At 33.9% G+C, this 24,900-nt stretch overlaps 1 pseudogene across 1 annotated transcript; it reads left to right on the top strand.

Annotated features, from left to right (window-relative positions):
- The first annotated feature begins 3,129 nt into the window (after window positions 1–3,129).
- Window positions 3,130–17,621, top strand: LOC143584712 (G-type lectin S-receptor-like serine/threonine-protein kinase At4g27290; annotated as a pseudogene). Its single transcript, XR_013144407.1, has 7 exons — window positions 3,130–4,716; window positions 4,794–4,925; window positions 5,118–5,275; window positions 15,782–15,992; window positions 16,076–16,313; window positions 16,388–16,538; window positions 17,316–17,621. The product of XR_013144407.1 is annotated as a G-type lectin S-receptor-like serine/threonine-protein kinase At4g27290 (transcript).
- The last annotated feature ends 7,279 nt before the right edge of the window (window positions 17,622–24,900 follow it).

The raw sequence follows: 24,900 nt of genomic DNA on the forward strand, positions 1-24,900 counted from the left end.
GTTTGATCTGAGCACACATTAAGTGTGTCATTTTTTTTTTCTGAATGACAATTATTATGTTTTAATTGATTTTATTTTATTACAAGTATCTTTTGAACCCGTGTATTACACGAGATATATCAAATAATAAAAATAAAGAAAGTCCGTAATTTGAAAGAGATAAACAAAATTATAGGTAAAAGAAAATAACATACATATTACAAACAATAAGAAGTCTAGAATATCAAATTTATAAATTAAAAAATTCTCTTTATATACAACATTTGTCAGAATTGTTTTGACTCATTACCCATGAATAGCTATGATGAATAAGATTAGAGATATATTAGAGACTTGAAATGGAAATTATAACTCATTTGTCAAAATTGTTTTGACACGTGACCTATGACTAGGTAGGATAAATAAAAAGAGAAATTCCCATTTGCTAAAATTATTTTGACACATAATCCATGAATAACTATGATGAATCATGAATTAAATGAGAAATTAGAGAATTATAAAGGGAATTAATTATAAATCATTTGTTAAAATGATTTTGCGCCACAACCCATGAATATATAGGATGAATAAGTAGAGAAATTAGGTCAAAAATGAATATGAGATTGTCACATCATCTTTATTATTTTCTTTTAGGTAAAATTTCCAAAATAGGCAACTTTGACCAAATATTTTCCAAAAAAACATGCCTATTTTAGCCTACACCTCTCTAATTATTGATTTTTTGACTAATAAACAACTGACACGTCAGCGAAACCGACTAAAGCCTTTGCCGCCACTTTATGGGCACGAAATTTTATAAAAAGTAAACGGGACCCACCTTTAGCCAATAAAAATTCGACATGTTTCAAAGGCGGCTAAACTTAGCCTAGATCTATGGTTATTTAGCCAGCATCCTTGACTTTTAGCCGGCTTTGGGATACGTGTCTATTTACTTAGTCGGATCCAAATATTTCTTCTTAGCCGGCTCCAACTCGGCTTGTAGACTAAAGTTGTACTTAGCCGTCTTCTTTTTTTCATTTATTCGTCTAATTTAAGCCTCCAAAATTGAATATTTTACCAACCTTATCTACCCTATTAAATATTTAACCAGCTTCTATCTTTTTATCTCTTAGCCGGTGTAAATTTAGCCCCCAAGATTAAATATTTTTACCTACCCAATTAATTATTTAGCCAGTTACGCCTAGCCGTCAATTTTTTTTCTCATAGCCGGCATGTTTTAGCCATCAGAAAAAAATACATTTACCTACCCAAATTAATTAATTATTCACCAATCATTCTTATAAAACTATACAACCATCTTCACTCCATCTTATAAAACCATCTTCATCCTACCAAACTTTTTTACTTTCTTATCACACAAGATCCTCATTTTAAAAAAATATGTTTGTTACCTTCCTCATTTTAAATGTTTTTTTTAAGAAATGAGGACCTTGTGTGATAAAAAAGTAAAAAAGTTTGATATGGTGAAAATGGTTTTATTAGATGGAGTAAAGATGATTGTATAGTTTTATAAAAATAGTTGGTGAAAAATTAAATTTGGATAGATAAATGTATTTATTTAAGATGGTTAGAACATGTCGGCTATGAGAAAAAAAATTGACGGCTAGGCGAAACTGGCTAAATAATTAATTGTGTAGGTAAAAATATTTAATTTTGGGGGCTTAATTTACACTGGTTAAGAAGACGGCTAAGAGATAAAAAGAGAGAAGCCGGTTAAATATTTAATATGGTTGGTAAGGTTGGTAAAGTATTCAATTTTGGCGGCTAAAATTAGACGGCTAAATGAAAAAAGAAGACGGATAAGTAAAGCCTTAGCCTACAAGCCGAGTTGGAGCCGGCTAAGAAAAAATATTTGCGGCTAAGTAAATAGACACGTATCCGAAGCCGGCTAAAAGTCAAGGATGCAGCTAAATAACCATAGATGTAGGTTAAGTTTAGCCTCCTTTGACACGTGTCAAATTTTTATTGGCTAAAGGTGGGTCCCGTTTACTTTTCATAAAATTCTGTGTCCATAAAGTGGTGGCTAAAGCTTAGCCGGCTTCGTTGACGTGTCAGTTGTTTATTGGTCAAAAAATCAATAACTAGAGAGATGTAGGCTAAAATAGGCATGTTTATTTTGAAAAATATTTGGTCAAAGTTGTCTATTTTGGTAATTTCCCCCTTCTTTTATTAGTGTAGTTAGATTAGATTTTGTATTTCATACACGTGGAATGTGCCGAAAAAATTAAAAACTATATATATATATATATATATATATATATGGTTAAGTTATCGTATAATAATTGATTAACGTATAATAGGTATGTGAGAAACGGCCAAAGTTAAAAAAACCAATTACATCCAATTAAAATCCAAAACCTAAAAACACACAAGGCGTAAAATTAAACACTAAATTAAATTTCAAACCTTGATACGTTTAAGGAGTAAAATGAAAACGCTCAAGGTTAAAACCAGTTACGATTCAATTGAAGATCCAAGACTATTTGTTTCAATGAACTGATTATAATTTGATCAATTTCAATGTTTAATAGATCAATTGCTAAAACGATTGTTAAAACAAACCTGTGAACAAAGGGGAATAGAGCTACGTTTTTTCGGCGAGTTGCCGGATACTCGTTGTCAACGCCGGTGATGGTGACGGAGGATTGTTGATGTCGTCGAGTGGTGGATCGGTGGTGGTGGAGATGGTTTGACGGAGGAGATCGATGGTGTTGGATCAATACAAATTAAATTAACTTGCTATCTGTGTGAATCAAGTTGTGTAATTATATATACAATATAGTGTATTATAGTGTAGTGTAATTACACTACAATGTAATTACCTAATTACACTACTTGATTCGCACAATTAACAAGTTTTTTCAGTTTGTACGTTAACTTTTCCTTGCATATATATATTAAACAGTAATTAAATTGCATTTTAAAATTTGAGTCTAACTGGTTTGCTATATGTATATAAGTACTATACTTAACGGTTTCAGAATTGCCACCGTTACCTAGAAGAGGTAAAATACTGAAAAATACCACCGTTACCTAGAAGAGGCAAAATACTGAAAAATAGTGAAGAAATATAATTACCACTGTGATAACAGACGTGTTATTTATTTGAGTCCTGAAAGTACTAATGGCTAAATCAAAATATAATTACCAACAAACTAGGAAAGACAGTGACTGGTCTTTGCTTCAACTTTGAATTATATTAAACACTAACAACTCAATTGACTCAGTCGATCGTGATTAAACATTAGTTTGAATTATCCTTAACATATGAAAGGCTTAAAATATAATACAACTCCTATCAAAGAAAAAAAAAATGCATGCTTAATTGATACTCCACGGGACCATCTAAATGGAGTTTTGCATATATTTTTCCTAATAGAATCAAAATGTTCTTATTTCAAAATCGTAAAAGTGTGTTTGCTGATACGCTAATGGCGGAAAGAAGACCAGTGACCAAGAGCATGCTGACCTTTGGCTTTCTTGTTGTGCTTTATGCATCAATAAGTTGTACTTTCGCTGCAGACACCATATCTGCAAACCAAATCATTAGATATAATGATACCATCGTTTCACCACAAGAAACCTACGAACTTGGTTTCTTTAGCCCTGTCAACTCGATGAACCATTATGTCGGAATTTGGTACAAGAAAAGATCGTACCGAACAGTTGTACGGGTAGCAAACCGGAACACACCACTCAATCATACCTCTGGCGAGCTAACTCTCACCCTTCAGGGAGTTTTAAGTCTTCGGGACACCTCCACGGGCAACGTCCTATGGAACTCATCAAGCACAACATCAGTCAGGAATCCGGTAGCCCGGCTTCTAGATACAGGCAACTTCATAATCTACGACATCAATCAAGAAAATCCCATATGGCAAAGTTTCGACTTTATAACAGACACTTTACTTCCCGGAATGAAGTATGGCAAGAATTTGGTTACAGTGGTTGAAAAGCGTATCACGTCATGGAAATCTGAGGATGATCCGGCTACGGGTAATTTTTCTTATTCGATTGATACCAGAGGGTATCCTGAGGGGCTCCTAATGGACGGCTCGAAGATAAAGTTCCGTGGAGGTCCATGGAACGGACTCAGGTATACCGGATACCCAAATTTGAGACCGAATCCTATTTACAACTACACCTTTGTTATTAGTCAAAGAGAAATTTACTTTCAGTATGATCTTATAAATCCTTCGGCTTTAATGCGTGTGGTGTTACACCCAACTGGCCGTATAGAGCGCTTGTTATGGATTGATGACAAACAAGTTTGGAACCTTTATTTGGGGCCGACAAACGACCTGTGTGATCAGTACGCCGTGTGTGGACCATTCGGGAGGTGCAACATTAACAACTCACCGGTTTGTGAATGTTTAAAGGGGTTTGAACCCAAGTCTCTTGATCAGTGGAGGAATGCAGATTTGTCACAAGGGTGTCGACGCACTGTCCCTTTGGATTGTGGGTCTGAGGTAGGCTTCAACAAATATTCTAACTTGAAGTTACCCGACACTCAGAGGTCATGGTACAACCAGACCATGAACCTTGTGGAATGTGAGAAGATGTGTAGAAGCAATTGTTCGTGTACTGCTTACATGTATACCAATATCTCCGGGACTGGGAGTGGTTGTTTGCTATGGTTAGGCGACCTGAATGACACTAGAACGTTTGCTGAAAACGGTGACACTCTTTATATACGAATGCCACTCTCGGAGTTAGGTAAATCAAAATATGTTTTATCTTTGATTGAAAACAAACACCTTCCAGTCTTCCATATTAACAATATGTTTTCACAGACTCAACAGACAACAAGAAAAGCTCAAGTACAAGGATATGATTACGAGTTATGGTCCCCATAGCATCTGTGGTTTTGTTCATCCTAGTTTTAATATGCTACCGATTCACTAGGAAGAAGCAACATGAACAAGGTATGAAGTTTTAACGATAAATTTATGTCTACATATGAATGTGTCGTTCATGTTATGTTCTATCATAAAAAAAATAAAAAACTATTAAATATCTTCAATATATACTTTAAATCAGATAAATCTACTGAATCATTTTGTAACATATGCATGCAAGTGTTATCAGTTCTTCTAAAAGAATTATCCACTTCATAGGGACACCAAAAAATGAAATTGAACATGATCATGAAAATAGAAGTGGTGATGAAGATCTAGAGCTACCACTCTTTGGCTTGTCTACTTTACTTAAAGCTACAAACAACTTCTTAATGAGCAACAAACTTGGAGAGGGCGGTTTTGGACCTGTTTACAAGGTATTCTCTAAGTCCATGACCTTGTATGTTGTACAAAGTCAGTGATTTTAGTGTCATAAAATTATTTCAGTTAAAATATATTTACATTATAAACGTCAACACATGTAACACACGTATTAATACATCAATACACGTAGAAGGTGTAGAGTATACACTTGTTTGAGACTATTGTCAGCTATGATATCAACAAAACAAATATGGTGGTACAAGGACACCAAGCCCCTGCCAGGAGTTCCTGAGGGTGTCACCTTTGTGGGGTCCAATGGGCAATGCCCATGACAAGATTTGCATGGTTGCAAATATTTAGGAAGTTGTCACAAGAGTATACATAACAACAAACCTTTACAACCCCCCAACCCCTAAGGTGACGCCCTCAGGAAGGAACTCTTGGCAGGGCTTGGTGCCCTTGTATCACTAGATTTGTTGATATCATAATTGACAATATTTAGGAAGTTGTCACAAGAGCATCCGTAACAACAAACCATTACAAATTGTTATATTAACGTCACATCAGATTTCAAACTTTTCTAAAAAACTTCCACTTTTTTCCACAACAAACCTTCCCAAGCTGCCACATCATTACCTATTCATACAATTAATTATGTATTTAATCAAACAACTTTTATAACAAAATTATTTTTTTTTATTTCGTATATATTTATATACTAGAATATGTATTTTAAATAATTAAAAATAAGCAAGAAAAATAAATAAAATACATTTAAAAAAATACACTAACTAATACATTTAAGTAAAAATGAAAAAGTGTAAATCAGTTTTAAATAAATAATAGATAAAATACGAGCGGATTCATGTTCAAGTGGTTTATCATTAGAATGATTATTTCTTAATTAAATATAATTCCAATTATTTCGCTGTGAAATTTATCCAAATATATCATTTTTTTTTCATCAAAAATTCTTGTAGTGCTCGGTGACCTTGTCGACAGAAGGTTCATTTTGCACCTTCCCTCTCGCTATTGTTGTGTGTGTGTTAATTTATAGAATTTATAATATAATTTAATTTTCTTTTTTTAAACAAAAAAATGCTACCGACTTAGTTGTACCAACTTTAATTCAAAAAAGATTTGACTATTATTTTTCAAGAAAAAGTCCTTGAAGGTGGGGTTGGGCCCACTTTTCTTGTCCCCTTCAAGTTTGGAGTCTCAAGCTTATTTTAAAAGGAATGTGATTCTCATACATCACTCTCACATGTCTATATAGCTCGTATAGGCCTATACGGCCGTATAGGGTATGAATGACTGACGAGGGTGTTGGGTTTCAACGGTGGTTCGGAACGAAAACGGTCAAACTTTTTAACCCGTTTTAGTTAATTATTTCGTTTAAATAATTATTAATCAATATTAATAATTTATATATATAAACGAATTCAAAAACGCAGCGGAAAACAAATTATTAAAGCGAACCGGAAACCCGAACTCGGATCCGGTTACAACTATACGAGCACGATATATAATTAAACCAAACCATAGATAAAGATAAAGACTTTATACCTCGGTTATCGAAACCGGGTGAGACACCAAGATCTAACGAACCAAGCTAGAAGTTGCACGAGACCCGACACCAAATTCCGACAACCGGCGACAGCAGGTGGCGGCGGCAGGCGGCGGTGTATGGTGAACAGTAGCGGCAGAACAACGAGACAAAGCAACGGCGGCTGCGTTGGTGTTCCGGCGATGACCTGGTTCCGGTGGTGATGCGATTCCAACGGAGATGGGATTCCGGCGGCGGCGCTGTTCCGGCAACAGGGTGTGGCGGCTGGTGGTTGTAGAGGTGATTAGGGTTTTACCTTAACTCTTTATTAAGTTAATAATAACAAAAAGATATTATTATATATTATGTGGGTTAGGGTTTAACCCATAGCAAAACCCAATGGGCTTCAAGGCCTAATCACCAACCAAAAACCCAGTTCAATCGTGTCTAGCTCGGTTAATAACTTAAGCGGGTTCGGTGTTCGTTAATCTCGGTGTAACTCTTACCGGGTCACATTCGGGTCGGTCCGCGTTGACTTGACCCGAACCGACCATTAAATCCAATAGTCTCCCACTTGGACGGATTTGGGTCAAGTATCACAACGCCAACAGCTAGAGGCGTTCTAGCTACACATAGCTGTCCCCAACTAAATGTGACATTTTAAATTATAACCAAAATATCTTGGAATACCTTATTGCAAGATAATGAACTTATAGTAATCGTTGTCATCTATCCTTTCTGTATAAGACATCAATTGAACAATGAGACATGGATCAAATCAATCTCATATAGTGTTCCATCATTGTAGTTCTCGATATAGAGTCAAAGTGGTCCAATCAAACACACAATAAGTTTGGGTGAGGCCTAACACTTTACCAGTTTGAATCAACGAGGGCGCCAATATGTCTAACTGTTAATTTTAGTGTAAGAGTACAGAATCTCATCTTGACTACATACAACTCCCACTGAACTTTAGAACATTCCCAATCAACGCCTTTATGGCTGGCAGTTACGCAACAGCGGTTAACATGATCAAAGAATATTCCTCGGTAAACGAAAGTTCCAATATGCATCTCAGGTCTAAGGATACTAAATGAGCATACTATTATCAAAACATCTTATGATCAAGATCCATGAAGATGATTTGATGCGAGTTACATCCAACGTCATTCATAATGAGGTCTGTAACTTTGGAAGTCAACCACTTGAGTCCAAAGTCAGAATAGTCTTAATTCAGAGTCGTCCCCACCAGTCTGACCGATTATGGATAATTTAGAATACAATATTCATGGATTAAACGTATTAAAAGGAACACAGTTGTATTCTTCAACGTTACATTTAACCATTAAATCAAAAGTGAACAGATAAGTACAACCGTTTTAAATGTTCATACATCTAAATACTAAATCAAAATAAATCACTAGCAAGTCTAAGCCCGATAGCATATCTATGCTGATCATGCTTGTCCTGAGTCATCGGCTTAGTGAACGGGTCAGCTAGATTTTGATCTGTGTCAACTTTGCTTATCACGATCTCACCTCGTTCCAATATTTCCCGAATAAGATGGAACTTCCTCAGAACGTGCTTGGTCCTGTGATGAGACCTTGGCTCTTTGGCTTGAGCAATAGCACTTGTGTTATCACAGAACACCTCGATTGGTTTGCGAATACCCGGAACCACGTCGAGATCGGTGATGAACTTCTTCATCCAAGCAGCCTCCTTAGCAGCATCTGATGCCGCGATATATTCGGATTCGGTGGTAGAATCCGCCACTACACTCTGCTTGGAGCTCTTCCAATAAATAGCTTCTCCATTGAGAGTGAAAACGAAACCCGACTGTGAGCGAGAATCATCTCGGTCAGTCTGGAAGCTAGCATCAGTGTAACACTTTACAGTGAGCTCCTCTTCCACTCCCCCAAATACCAAGAACATATCTTTGGTCCTATTCAAGTACCTTAGAATGTTCTTCACAGCAGTCCATGGGCAATGCCAGGACTCTGCTGAAAACGGCTGGTCATGCTCAGGGCATACGAGACGTCAGGTCTAGTACATAACATAGCATACATGATAGAGCCAAACACAGAAGCATATGGAATTGCTTACATACGTTTAGATTCAATATCCGTTGCCGGAGATTGCGATTTGCTCAACATGGTTCCTTTAGTCATTGGAACAGCTCCTTTCTTGGAGTTTTCCATTGAGAAGCGTGCCATAACTTTGTCTATGTAAGTACTTTGACTTAGCCATAGAATCCGCTTAGATCTATCTATATAGATCTTTATTCCCAGAATATAAGCGGCTTCTCCAAGATCTTTCATTGCAAAACAAGATTCCAACTAGTGCTTAACTTCCTTAAGCATAGGAATGTTGTTTCCAATGATCAGTATATCATCCACATACAATATGAGGAATGATATAGTGCTCCCACTAGCCTTTCTATAAACACAAGGCTCATCTTCATTTTTGACAAAACCAAACTCTTTGATTTTCTCATCAAAGTGAAGATTCCAGCTTCGAGATGCTTTCTTAAGTCCATAAATGGACTTATATAATTTGCAAACCCTATTAGGATATTTAGGATAAAAAAAAACTTCAGGCCGAACCATATAAACATCTTCAGAAAGATGTCCATTAAGAAAAGCGGTTTTGACATCCATTTGCCATATCTCGTAGTCATAGTACGCGGCTATGGCAAGTAATATCCTTATTGACTTAGTCATAGCAACAGGCGAGAAGGTTTCATCATAGTCAACACCTTGAGTTTGAGTAAAACCTTTCGCGACTAGCCGTGCCTTATAAGTTTGCACATTTCCATGCATGTCGGTTTTTCTCTTGAAAATCCATTTGCTCCCTACTGCCCGACTATCGGGGGTAGCTTAACCAAGTTCCAGACTTGGTTATCCTGCATGGATTGCATCTCAGTGTTCATGGCATCTTCCCATTTCTCGGATTCCGGATCCAAGATAGCAGATTTGTAGTTAGTAGGCTCGTCTCCAGACTCGGCTACTAATAAGACTTCGGGACCATCTAAATGCCATAGGTATCTAGAATTTGGTACAGGAGTCCCACTACTTCTGCGAACGCTTGTGTTCCTGTCTGATGTATCAGCAACAACAACTTGTTGATCAGACGCTCCAACTTCCTCAGCGGTTGTTTTTGGTTCTTGAATTTCTTCAAGTTCAACAACGTTATCTCCAGTTCCTCGATTGAGAAATTTCTTCTCAAGGAAGCGGCCTTTCCTCTTGATAGAAATCATATTTGTATCAGGATGAAAGAAGTAATAACCGCTTTGGTTATAGTATCCGACGAAAACAACTTTTACGCCGTGGGGATCAAGTTTGTCATTAGACTCACTTGAGATGTAAGCATCACATCCCCATAGTCTAAGGTAAGACAATTTGGGCTTCTTTCCCTTATGCCATATCTCATATGGGGTTTTGTCTATCTTCTTAGTTGGAGCTAGATTGACAATGCGGGCGGCGGTCATAAGGGCATAACCCCAGAAGGAGTGAGGCAAGTTAGTTCTACACATCATCGATCAAATCATGTTTAGCAAAGTTCGATTTCTCCTCTCGCTCACGCCAGTATGTTGGGGTGTGCTAGGTGGAGTGAGCTGTGAAATAATTCCATGCTCTTTTAGATGAGTGATAAATTCTGAGCTGAGATACTCTCCACCTCGATCTGATCGAAGCATTTTAATGGTTTTACCAAGTTGGTTTTCCACTTCGCTTTGAAACTCTTTGAACCTTTCAAAAGTTTCGTGCTTGTGTTTCATAAGATACACATAAGCGTATCGACTATAATCGTCGATAAAAGAAACGAAGTATCTTTCATGGTTTCTAGTCATGGTTCTGAAAGGTCCACATACATCAGAATGTATGAGTTCTAACAGATCACTTGCTCGTTCACTTTTATGAGTGAAGGAGTCTTTGGCGAGTTTGCCAGCTAAGCAAGATTCGCAATCATCAAACGAGTCCGGTCCTGTGGATTCAATAATCCCTTCGGATTGGAGTCTTTTAACTCTTGCCTTGCTTATGTGGCCAAGTCGGCAGTGCCATAGAAAAGTATCATTGACGCTAGTCTTGATACGTTTTGAAAGATGATATATGTTATTGTCAGGTTGAACATCAATCTCATAAATACCATTTCGAGGTTTAACCTCAAAATAAAAGATATCATTTAAGTAAGCAGAAATAGCCATGCCATTAAAAACGTACTTAAAACCATGTTCAAGTAACAATGAAAATGAAATAATGTTTCTGGTCAAACCAGGAGCATACAAACAATTATTCAAAGGAAAAACTAGGCCAGATGGACAAGTAAAATGAAAAACTCCAGTTGCCAGAATTGGTACTCTCTTCCCATCTCCAACGATGAGTTCCATGCTGCCTTTATTCAGTTTCTTCCACTTCTCAGGCTCCTACAAGACATTAACAATGTGGAAACCACATCCGGTTTCAAATACCCATGTGTTGCTAGAGACAGTGAAAAGTTCAATAACGTATATGGAAATACCTCGAGAAGAGCCTTCACCATTGGCCTTCCTCTTTGCTAGCTCAGCTAGATGTTCGGGGCAGTTACGCATCCAATGCCCCATCTTGTTGCACTTGAAGCACTAGCGCTCCTCAGGAGGCGGCGGTGGTGCCTTTGCAACTTTCTTGTTAGTGTTGGTGGCAGATTTGGTAGCAACAGTAACTTTTTTCTTGCCTTTTCCCTTATAACCTTGATTCTTGGGTTTGGGATTCTTTACACCAGCAGATCGGATCATCAGAACTTGATTGGTCCTAGAAGGAATGTTCATCTCAGCCGTTTTGAGCATGTTATGCAGCACCGGCACTGTCTTTACCCAGCCATTCATGTTGAAATTCATTACGAACTGGTCGTAAGAACTGGGGAGAGAGTTGAGGATGAAATCCGATGCCATCTCATCAAGCATGGGATAATCAAGTTTCTTGAGCTGATCGATGTGCCCCTTCATCTTAAGAATATGTGCACTGACAAGAGACCCTTCTGCCATCTTGCAACTTATGAGTTGTTTCATGGTATCGAATCGTTCCTGACGGGCTTGTTTTTGGAACATGCCCTTGAGTTGTTCCAGCATCTCATAGGCACCGAAGTCTTCTAAGCCTTTAGCAAGCTCAGAAGTCATGGTGGCTAGCATAATACAGGAGACCTCAGCCGAGTCATCCCTATGCTTGTCAAGAGCTTTTCGAGCAACGGCTGTGTTGTTTTCAGGCTCGTTTGGAACAGGTCCATCGAGAACATACAGGCGCTTTGCCATAGTAAGAACGACTTAAGGATAGACTTAAGGGCGTAGGGTGATTTTCGTTTGAAGACATCTGATTAATAAAGCAAAAGTAAATTTAATTAGTATTTTCGATGTTGTAATCCTATTATTAATGACCCAATAACATTAATCAAATAGGAGTATGAGAATCTGGCTTCCAGTTATTAAAGGCAGCTGTAGCACACACCATTAATAAGTGGTTAGGCAGACCGACAACGATTATCAATTGTGAATAGAGCACAACTCTCGGTTATGAAGCCTATAGGGACAACGATTGTCTATATAGAAACGTTTAGCCTCATCTTTGCCCACTTTAAGTCTCCAGACAGCTTTAGCACGTAACAGGAGAGTAAAGTAATAGTTGTCCTAGTATAGTGACGTGTGAAAGCGCCGGATGTGTCAACGAAACGCTTTCACCTTGATGGGATAGGCTAGAAAACAAATGTGGTGCTTTAGCTCCAACACTCGAAATTTCGCAATATGCCTCAAGTGTGTCTTGTAGTAGGATTGGCATAAACTATTGGTTTTTAAATTGAGATTAATTTTATAATTACCAAATAGAGTAAAAGTCAAATTTTACTGTATTTATTATCGGGACGAATTGATGAACCCCTTCATCTCTCAGGACACTTAGTTTTAAATAACCTATTAAAACTAAGTTTGTCGCGACATTACTAACCAATTTTAAGTTAATAGAAAACTATTAAGTTATTAGTTTTGGAAATCAAAACGCTTTTAATTTGCAAAACATAAATGGTTAATTAAAAATGTTTATTTTCCATTTTTATTTGGTATTAAGTTGGTGTTAATAATCCTATTATAAACAAACCAAGCAACCAAAATAGCAAATAAATAATATGTACATCCTTATGGCCAAAAGGTGATCGGTCTCGCTAGAGCCAATTAGGGAGACCAATCGGGTCAAGGGGTTCACAACACAAAACAACCACAAGGATGGACTTCAAGGTGCATCCCGTCATCTTGTCCGAACTCCCACTAACTCCAAGAAATCCATGAGCTCGTCCTCGGTTATTATCGTGTCTTCTTTATTACAAATTTATAAACTAACATATTATTGCCCTATTACAAATTTGAACCATCCAATATGGCCAAAAGAAAACCGAAAACTAAAAATAACCAATTACAATGTTGAACCAGCTATATGGCCAAAAAACAAACTCAAGATCTAAACACAACCAAACAAACATAGGTCAGGGCCGGATTTACATATTCAAAAATAAATAAATTTCGGGTCGTTTTGACTTGGTCAAATAAAATAAACAAAATTTTGACCAATTCCAAAATTACCCGAAAACTAATCTAGATCTACAAACTTTAAACGATTTAATGTTTGAGATGTAGATCCGGTTTAAACGAACCGGGATCGACTCGTAAGTTGTAACCGCGACTCTGATACCACTGTTGGGTTTCAACGGTGGTTCGGAACGAAAACGGTCAAACTTTTTTAACCCGTTTTAGTTAATTATTTCGTTTAAATAATTATTAATCAATATTAATAATTTATATATATAAACGAATTCAAAAACGCAGCGGAAAACAAATTATTAAAGCGAACCGGAAACCCGAACTCGGATCCGGTTACAACTATACGAGCACGATATATAATTAAACCAAACCATAGATAAAGATAAAGACTTTATACCTCGGTTATCGAAACCGGGTGAGACACCAAGATCTAACGAACCAAGCTAGAAGTTGCACGAGACCCGACACCAAATTCCGGCAACCGGCGACAGCAGGTGGCGGCGGCGGTGTATGGTGAACAGTATCGGCAGAACAACGAGACAAAGCAACGGCGGCTGCGGTGGTGTTCCGGCGATGACCTGGTTCCGGTGGTGACGCGATTCCGACGGAGATGGGATTCCGGCGGCGGCGCTGTTCCGGCAGCAGGGTGTGGCGGCTGGTGGTTGTAGAGGTGATTAGGGTTTTACCTTAACTCTTTGTTTAGTTAATAATAACAATAAGATGTTATTATATATTATGTGGGTTAGGGTTTAACCCATAGCAAAACCCAATGGGCTTCAAGGCCTAATCACCAACCAAAAACCCAGTTCAATCGTGTCTAGCCCAGTTAATAACTTAAGCGGGTTCGGTGTTCGTTAATCTTGGTGTAACTCTTACCGGGTCACATTCGGGTCGGTCCGCGTTGACTTGACCCGAACCGACCATTAAATCCAACAAAGGGGACAAAAATACAGTTTTTTGCAGCCTATACGACCGTATAGACCTATACGAGCCGTATAGGCATTAAATGGCTCGTATTGCTCCTGACAAACCATAAAACCTATACGGTCCTATAGGGCTATACGACCGTATGGAAAACATTTGCAGAAAAATTCTGATTGCCTTTTGACCAATATTAATCGCTTCCAGGAAATGACTATACGAGTCGTATAGACAGATTTTCAGTGGTGTTATATAACACATGAAAGGGTCGAAAAGAAGAACGTTTGATATTGCTAAAAAAATATGATGTAAGTCAAATAATATATCAAAATAAAAATTTCAAAAAAATCTCTATACGGCCGTATAGGCCTATACGACCCGTATAGGGCTATACGAGGCGCTATAAACGATGGCAGACAACTTCAGACACAATCTGACACGATTCAGCTGCTATACGGCCCTATACAAGCCATATAGGAAAAAAATGTTGTATGATCACAGGTGGTGTGGGATGATACTAAGCCTTTCAAAAACTTTAGTTCCACATTGGTGGAGTCTACGAACCTTTATATCATGTCCATTGCCGCATCCGTTCATACCTTGGACTCTTAGAAGAAGAAGCCCGTTCTGGGTGCTCCTACAACAATTATCTAACAAGCTATAAGCCTGTATATATAAGCCGATGTTGTTATCAATATAATATCGGCGTATATATAAGTGTATTATGGCCCTCCGTGACTGATATTTTGATGGACAATTTTTTCACTTGTAAATCAATAAATTTGGAGGCTTACTAATTATTCATAACAAGTATTTTCTCCGTGCGATGTGGCAAAAATATAACTTGGTTAACATTAAGAAAATTTGTTAAAGAACTTAAATCAAAGTGGATGTATGTTTATGCGTCGGGGCGCATTACGCGTCGTATTGTTAACACATGCATAGTAAAATTAATAAATAAAAAGTTCGTGCATTAAAACATTTGCGTAAACCAACCTCTCGCTTTCACTTCATTATTGGTAATTACCAAATTGCCATTCTTATTGAATACCATTGATTACACATGATAAATGGTCCAGAATGACTTCTCGTCTGAACCATCCCCATATATTTATTTAAGAACTTGAAGGAACTCTTAATAACTAAAGTTTTTTATATGTTAATGTTATTAGAGTGTAGTTTTATCACTTTTTATATCTGTATTTACGATTAAAATTATGAAAATTAGTTTGTACACATATCTAAATTTTTTTACATATATGTAAATTTGTTATTACATAAATTTTGGAAATATGTAAACTTGTGATTCATATATATAATAAAGAATTTATATATGAAATATGATAAAACTAGTCTTAAACAACATTAATATATGAAAAAAATTAAAAAAAATGTTTGGTTGTGATGTGTTCTTAAAAGTTATGAAAGGATACAAATCCTATATATATATATATATATATATATATATATAAATATGTGTGTGTGTGTGCATGCACGTATGTATGTATGTATGCATGTCTTTAACAATACATGTTTCAGGGTGTACTTGAAGATGGGAAGGAAATCGCAGTGAAACGGCTAGCAAAAACATCCACTCAAGGATTTCACGAGTTTAAGAATGAAGTCATCTCCATATCTAAACTACAACATCGCAATCTTGTCAAGCTTTTGGGGTGTTGCATGGAGGGAGCAGAAAAGATGTTGATTTACGAATACATGCCAAACAAAGGTCTCGATTCATTCATATTTGGTAAGTAAAATAAAATGAAACAAACTTATATCAAACCAATAACTAAAATTCAAACCGATAACTAACATTCAAACAACTCACAGATAAATCTCAAAGTGAACTCCTTGATTGGCCCGCACGTTACAGCATTATCAATGGAATTGCTCGTGGACTTCTCTATCTTCACCAGGATTCTCGGCTTAGAATCATACATAGAGATCTGAAAGCCAGTAATATTTTGCTTGACACAGATATGAACCCGAAGATTTCAGATTTCCGCACGGCTAGAATTTTTGGAAGAAAGCAGCTAGAAGCAAACACAAACAGAGTGGTTGGAACATAGTGAGATGGATCTAGCCTAAGTTCATTCCATTTTATTATTAGAATCAGTTGCATTATGTTTTTATTCCTTGCAGTGGCTACATGGCGCTAGAATATGCAGGAGATGGTATCTTTTCGGCAAAATCAGACGTATATAGCTTCGGTGTAGTAGTCCTGGAAATTATATGTGGGGAGAAAAACAAAGGATTCAACCAAAAAGAACACTACAGCAACCTTATCGGACATGTAAGTTTGGTCTCCATAATTTTTAATAAAAAGTGCAAGGTGTATAAATGAAGAGAAGGCATTAGGCATTGGATATTATTATTGTAGCTATCTTTACTTTCACCTATTAAAAAGGTAATATAAATATTTGTTTTTATCTACTTTTTAATTTTTGTTCTTAGAGGAGGCGGGTGGAGGCCGGGAGAATCTATGATCTCCATTTCCCTCTAGCCGGCCACATTTTTGAAGACCACCCCCCGGATTTGAGGTTCTTGTTTTTCACGAAATCCGTGGACTCACCATCGGGACTCTGTGTCCTTTTATTGAAAAGTGGGTTGCATTTAAAACAAAGCATTATTCAGTCACATAATATCCAAAAATACTTTACTTTGAAAATTTGAATGTCTTCTATATATATCTATACGCAAAAGCTCCAAAATATTTTATGCTAAAAGTATTTTTTTTACATGTGAAATCGATATTTACAATATTTTTTACATGTAAATTAAAGACATTGTTTTCTAGTTCCATGTTTTATTGTGGTTTGCTTTTAAACCTATCGTTATAATATATTTTTTGTTTTTCAAAAAAGTTTCCATACTTTTATAGAAAGTTTCATATGTTAACATGTGTTCTTTGCTTTGTAGATAAAATCAAAGATTAACCAAAATGAAAAATTTATGATTGTTTAAGCTTAAATAAATTTCTAAATAGAAATAAGAAAAGTTGCTTACTCCTTCTAATGTAATCTTCCCTTGTGAAACACCAAACAAGACTTGTATTATTTGATCTTGATAGGCATGGAGAGTTCATAATTAAGGCAAATCATTACAATTAGCTGCTAAGTGCATAGGCGCATCAATCAATGTCGCTCAGCTTATACGAGCGATCCATGTTGGTTTGTTGTGTGTTCAGCGCCATCCGGATGATAGGCCAACTATGACTTCTGTCATCTTGATGTTGGGGAGTGAAGGTCCATTGCCTTGGCCTAAAGAACCCGGTTTTTACGTTGGAGAATATATGCAAGATATTGCACAATCTTCAATATCGTATGGAATAAGTTCTAACAATGATCTAAGCATTACAATGTTGGATGGAAGATGATTGATATTGCTGAAATGGGCGGCCAAAACAATGTCGCTGAACAATGTTTTTCGTATATATTTAGTGATCATACAAATCTCTCAATAAATATAGATATTTCAAAGAATGAGTGATGATGAAACTACGAGATAATGATAAACCATCAAACTATAGAGATAACAATGCTAGATTACCAAAGTTACTTTGAATTGATATCAAGAACACAAAACAAATAAACGAACACACACAATTTAGAGAAAACTGACTGTATTTTAAGTTAGTAAAATAACCCAAAACCCTATTACAGTAACTCTCAACAATCAAACCCTAACCGGTAATGATCGATCTATTTATAAAATAAACCAAACTTGGTAAGTAAGAAAACTAATTTATCATATTCATCACTTAACAGGCTAAACTACCCATTCTTAGATAGTCGGGTCTGCTCCTCGCGGGCGCACTAAGGAACTAATATGGCCTTCGTTCACCCCCTTAATTCCTTTCTGGATCGTGATTAGAGAGGTATTCAACTCCAAGCAGTTCGCACATCTCCATAAACTTCATCCAAGAGAGTGCTTTCATGAGCATGTTGGCTTTTCAATCATTCCGCTAACGCGTTAAACTTCCATCTTGTCGTCTTCAACACAATCCCAAATAAAGTGAAATCAGGAGTTAATGTGTTTTGTTCGACCGTGAAAAATGGGATTATTCACGAGAGCTATAATAGACATTCTATCAATCTTGAGCACGATCTTTGTAACATTCTCAAGTAATCTTTCCCAATAACTCTCAAAGCAATACGACTTGACACTTTGATAAGGAGGTTGTCATGTACTCAGCCTCACATCAAGATAAGGCAACCGTGAGCTAGTTTTGCGTACACCATGCAACATGTGATATATAGGGTAGTACGGTTCGATCTCATGGGAAAACCGGAAGAGATCAATATATCAATTAAAATTAGTATTTAATTATTTGTTGTAATTAATTAGTAGCCTAATTATTGTTTGTAATTGTAAAAGGGGATAAAATAAACAATATTTATCTTTGTTTTATTTTGTAATCTCTCGTTTCTAGTTTTAACAAAAAGTCATTAAATAGGTTTAGCAAACCTACGCAAGAATTTCACCAAGATCAGTTCTTGGTTAGTTAGCTTCTCTAATTTGGGATAACAAATGATATCAGAGTGACACCAGTTCCATAGTCGTTAGATAACAAGCTCTATTGATCGAAGTCCAACCACAAGATCTATCTCATGAATGATAGCACCTTTGATCGACTTGGTTATAGATCGAGAGCTTGTTGAAGGAAGAGAAACCTGATGCTTGAGTATTCAATGGCCGACATATCAAATTTTGCTAGAATCAAACACTTAAAACAATCTAACTATTTGTTTTGTTTGGTTGACTTGTGTTATATCCTACATTAGAACTTGTGTTTCACACTCGGCCTCAGGGGCCTAGCCGTATGAATAATAGTTGGTTAGGCCACGGAAAATGTGTAATAAAATATTTACTTTATTAACATAGGGAATTAAAAACCCTTATACGTTCACAAAATTACTTTCTTTAAAAAGAAGTTTACGTGCGTTTCGCTTACAAAATTAGTTGATCCATTCGCTATATTCTATGCATAGGGATCTTATATCTCCACCGAGCATTTTCACTTCTATGCCTTACGCCTGGTTACCTGAAACACTTTTAAAAATACGCTTGTTGTATGCGGGTTAATAACATTAACTAGATAACATGTTTTCTTAATTCGTTATGACACAAAACCAATAGCGTTCAACAACTTAGTGGGTGTCAATCCCATCTTATCGAAACTAAATATACGTACAAACCGTTTCAGGGATGGCTATGCGCCCCATGGCTAATATATATGTAGTGTGCTCACAACATATCATATATGTAAGGATCCAGTGTATGTGTATTTTAGCCTGAGTGTTTGATTACTATGTTGTATCAAAATGTTTTAGAGGATATGAATCAACCCTCATGTTACTTCTTTTCTAACTCCTTAAAGATAGATGAATATCCATATATTTAAAAGAGTAAATGAATTGTAAAAAGTAGACGTATTCACACTGTAAAGAAAGTTTATGTATTCACGCTATAAAAAGGTTTGAGTGTATTCACATTTTGATGAGTTGTTCCATTAAGAATTTCTCTATATTTGATGAATGATTACCTTGGATCTTAAAACGGTATAACGCTTAAGGACGAAAAGCAACACGTTGACTATGGGCAGGGTGTCGGGGTCTGAAACGTCGGACCTCCTAAATGGCTTCGGGATGGCAAAAACTTCAACAAAGTGAGAGTGGTTTGGTGTTTGGGATGCCACAAAAGAGCAACACATGGCCGCTATTTCAAGTTGTTCACTCACACCCCCGGTTAGACCATCGCTTGCCACCATTCATTCTTGTGATGACACATGTCCTTTCGTGTTGACATGTGGCAACACATGTCATTCCAATTGATTAATCATCAACCACGCTTCGATTTCATTCGATTAGTCATCAACCACGTGTCACTTCGTGAGCCTTTTATATTTTTATTTTAGCTAAATGCCTATCCGGTCACTCAACTTCCTAAATTGTCAAAATTGGTATGGAAATTTTTACGATGTTACATTGTGGGTGGTAACTAATGAAATAGAAACCCAATTATCGAGTAACGACACCAGAGGAGCCATTGGGAGGTGGTGAGTGAGAGTTAGTAAGACGATATTTCTATAAAAACAACACTTGAAGAGAAGATGTTAGAACATACTTAAAAGGAGTTTTTTTTCCTAACTAGGTGTAGATACAAAAACATTTACCATTTGGTGTACTTACAAAAAATATTTACCATACTTTTTCCATCCTCTTTATTTTCACCTAATTAATATATGCTTTTCCTCCTTCTATTATTTTTTTCAATCAAAAATAAAATTAAACACAAAATTCAACAAAAAGATAGTTTAATATTTTTGTTGTTTACGAGATCAAATTTTCACAAAAAAATTGCAAAAATTTAACAAAGAATACACATAAAAATCGAAAAAATAAAAAATGTCTGCAAAAACTAAAGCTACAGTTTTACAAAAGTTAAAACTAAAATTTTGCAAAACAGTTATTAGGAAACAACAAAATTCCAATAATCCCAACCATAAAATGAATAAAATAGTTGTGTTTTTAGCAAATTTATATTAGTCAACTATACTTTATGGCCTTAACTTGTAAGATTTAAAAAGAATGAGTGTTGTGCCTATAACAAACAACACAATGTCATCACTACCAGGATACTCTTCCGAGAAGATATGAATTTTGCTTCATGAATATAAATGGATATCATCAAGGAAATAAAACTCACCATGACAACAATGTATTTTAGGGATCAAAACAACTCATTTTCTATATTAGTTTGGCCCGAAACTCTAGTTGATGCAAGTTTGTGACAATGAATAACCACAATGAATTTCACTATTAGTTAACATATGACAAAAAAATGCAAATAATTATTAGATCTTAAAGAAACAGTACTGGTATGCACTATCATCAATCTACTATTCTCTTTTAATGTTGAAATATGTTATTATAGCAAAAGTTGTCAATACGTATAAAAAAGTTTATTATATAGAATTAATAGTAAAATATAATCAAATGATAGGAACCATTTTCGCATTGCTAAAAGTAAAGACGAATCATGACACCTTTTGAATTGGTCACTAATAAACTCAAACACACACAACGCAAATTTACACACACAAAAATGAGTTTCAAAAGTTCTACATACGTTCTTTTATTTCTAATTTGTTTTTACTTTATTTGCTACTATAAAATTATAGATAAATCATTAATATGCAATGTTTAAAATTTTTTTAATTCTTTTAATTAGATAGTTATGATTTCTTTATATTTATTTACTTCTATAAAGTTATAAATAAATCATTAATATGGAATGTTTAATATATTTATTAATTAATTTAACTACATAATTATGACTTTCAAAATTGAACAATCATGATGCCAATTGGCAAAAATTTAGACAATTAAGTGCCATGTGGCACAATAATGATTTTTGTTTATTATAATAGTAGATTACTAGGGTATATACCCGCATGACACGCGGGTGGAATAATTTGTCACTAAATATAATCAAATTGAACATCAATTTAAACAAACATAATATTTCTTTAACTATTATAACTTGATAGATTTATATTATCACTTAACACATCACCATACCAACCAAAAAGTAATAGATTTACGTTGTCTTAATATTAAAACTTCAAAATTACAGGAAGTTAATTTGAACATAACAAACATAATAAATTTAAACAACAAATTCAAACAACACAATACTTCTTCAAACTTTCGGACCAAAACGTTAACCATTTACATTGTCTAGATCTTAAAAGTTAAAAGTTACAATAAGTTAATGTACATCGAACAACCAAAAAACATCAACAAAACACATAAACATGTACTTTCATATTAAACCACCATCAACTTCTTCAAACATTCTATCAAAAGAAACTCACTTTGTTTCACCACCTGAAAAATATAATAAAACAATAGCATCCAAATTAAATATACCATAATAACATATTTAATAATGAGTAACATTTGAACATTAATAAAGTTGTTTTTATTAAATTTTTGTTATTATTTAAACAAAATAACATACAACAACAAACAAAGTAAAATGACAACATAAAATATCTTTAACTTAAACCATTAAACCAAAAAGATATATCAATAAAAACTTTTTTTGGCCGTCATTTTATACCTAACAAATTTTATACTCTTCTAAAACAACCTGTTTTGAAATATTTTCAAAATAGTTACAAAATATAAAAAAATTGAAATTAGTCAACTTTAAAAAATTATGAAATGTTGTTTGATTTTTGACCAATCTTGCAACAAGCTTTTAAATCACTAACATTAATATTTTGTTAGAATTGGAAAACTTAAAAACATTTTACAATAAATGAATTTTCAAATAACTTAGGAAAGTTTAAAAAAATTTATGTTGACTTTGAAAATAATTAAAGGTGAAAAAATATGATGCATAATCAATGAAAACAAAATATAAACATATAGGAAATAAATTATCAAATATTTTTAATATTCTTTGAAAACATTATGAAGATTTAGACTATCAAATTGTTTGGATGTTATAATTAGAAGATTTATATTATGTTTAAAAATATTTTTAGTTAAAATGGATAAAAATAAAATAAGTGTTTAAATATAATACATGTTTATTATATATATTATTGAAAATTTAGTGACATTAATATTTTGTGAACAGAAATTTCAAAAAAAATATTGAACATACATAACCAAATTTAAAACGGTGAATATAAAAAGAAACTTATGTTCCGGGTGTGGAATCTCATAATCAATTGAATCTACTATAAATAATAACAATAAGAAATTAATATGCGATTAATTTAATTTTTGAAATAGAAAGTGACATTAATATTTTATGAAAAGTTGTCATTTTTAATAATATTCACTAAATTATATGTGCCGAATAATATTTATAAATGATGATAAAACGGTTATTTAATTTATGATATATTAAGTATTGATTATTAGAAATTATGTCAATTTAAATATTGTGTTCTAAAATAACGCGGTTATTATTTTAGTATTAGTTAATAATTAATATTCAGGTAAGTTAAAGTAAGATTACATTACAATTATGGTAAGTATTTTTAGTTTGACAATCAGTTATTTGAATATTAAAATTATAACTTATTCTAGTTAATGCCAAATCACAAAAATTAAAATTAAATCGGTTTTAATTTTACTAATATGACTAATTAATTTAGAAATAATTACCAAAATGAAAATTAAATTGGTTAATTTGAAAACTTCAAAAAGTTATGGAAAGATTTTGAAATGAGTTTAAAATTATGGAGAGTATTAAAACCTTTAAAAATTTGTTGAAAGATTGGTCAATTTCCGAATTTAAAAAGAGTTTAAGTATGTTAATTAAAAAGGAGTTTAAATTTTGTAGTTTTAAGTTTGAATTTCGTCTTCTATGTAAAGATAGAAATAATTTGAAATATCTTGATTCATGGGAATAATAATATTAATAGATTATGAAAAGTTGTCATGTTTAATAATATTCACTAAATTATGTGTGACGAATAATATTTATAAATGATGATAAAACGGTTATTTAATTTATGATATATTAAGTATTGATTATTAGAAATTATGTCAATTTGAATATTGTGTTCTAAAATAACACGGTTATTATTTTAGTATTAATTAATAATTAATATTCACGTAAATTAAAGTAAGATTACATTACAATTATGGTAAGTATTTTTAGTTTGACAATCAGTTTTTTGAATATTAAAATGATAACTTATTCTAGTTAATGCCAAATCACAAATATTAAAATCAAATATGTTCTAATTTTACAAATATGACTAATTAATTTAGAAATAACTACAAATATGAAAATCATATCGGTTACTTTGAAAACCTAAAAAAATTATAGAAAGATTTTGAAATGAGTTTAAAATTATGGAGAGTATTAAAACCTTTAAAAATTTGTTGAAAGATTGGTCAATTTCCGAATCTAAAAAGAGTTTAAATATGTTAATTTAAAAGGAGTTTAAATTTTGTAGTTTTAAGTTTGAATTTCGTCTTCAATGTAAAGATAGAAATAATTTGAAATATCTTGATTCATGGGAATAATAATATTAATAGATTATGAAAAGTTGTCATGTTTAATAATATTCACTAAATCATATGTGACGAATAATATTTATAAATGATGATAAAACGGTTATTTAATTTATGATATATTAAGTATTGATTATTAGAAATTATGTCAATTTGAATATTGTGTTCTAAAATAACACGGTTATTATTTTAGTATTAATTAATAATTAATATTCACGTAAATTAAAGTAAGATTACATTACAATTATGGTAAGTATTTTTAGTTTGACAATCAGTTTTTTGAATATTAAAATGATAACTTATTCTAGTTAATGCCAAATCACAAATATTAAAATCAAACATGTTCTAATTTTACTAATATGACTAATTAATTTAGAAATAACTACAAATATGAAAATCAAATTGGTTACTTTGAAAACCTAAAAAAATTATGGAAAGATTTTGAAATGAGTTTAAAATTATGGAGAGTATTAAAACCTTTAAAAATTTGTTGAAAGATTGGTCAATTTCCAAATTTAAAAGAAGTTTAAATATCTTGTAATTAAAATCATGAAAACTTTATAACTTATTTATTGGGTTTTCCATATATAACGTAATTGATTGTATATA

This window comes from Bidens hawaiensis, unplaced genomic scaffold (assembly GCF_021521415.1).
Source record: "Bidens hawaiensis isolate Kalapana, Puna unplaced genomic scaffold, B.hawaiensis_p1.1 tig00033255_1, whole genome shotgun sequence".
Taxonomy (NCBI): Eukaryota; Viridiplantae; Streptophyta; class Magnoliopsida; order Asterales; family Asteraceae; genus Bidens; species Bidens hawaiensis.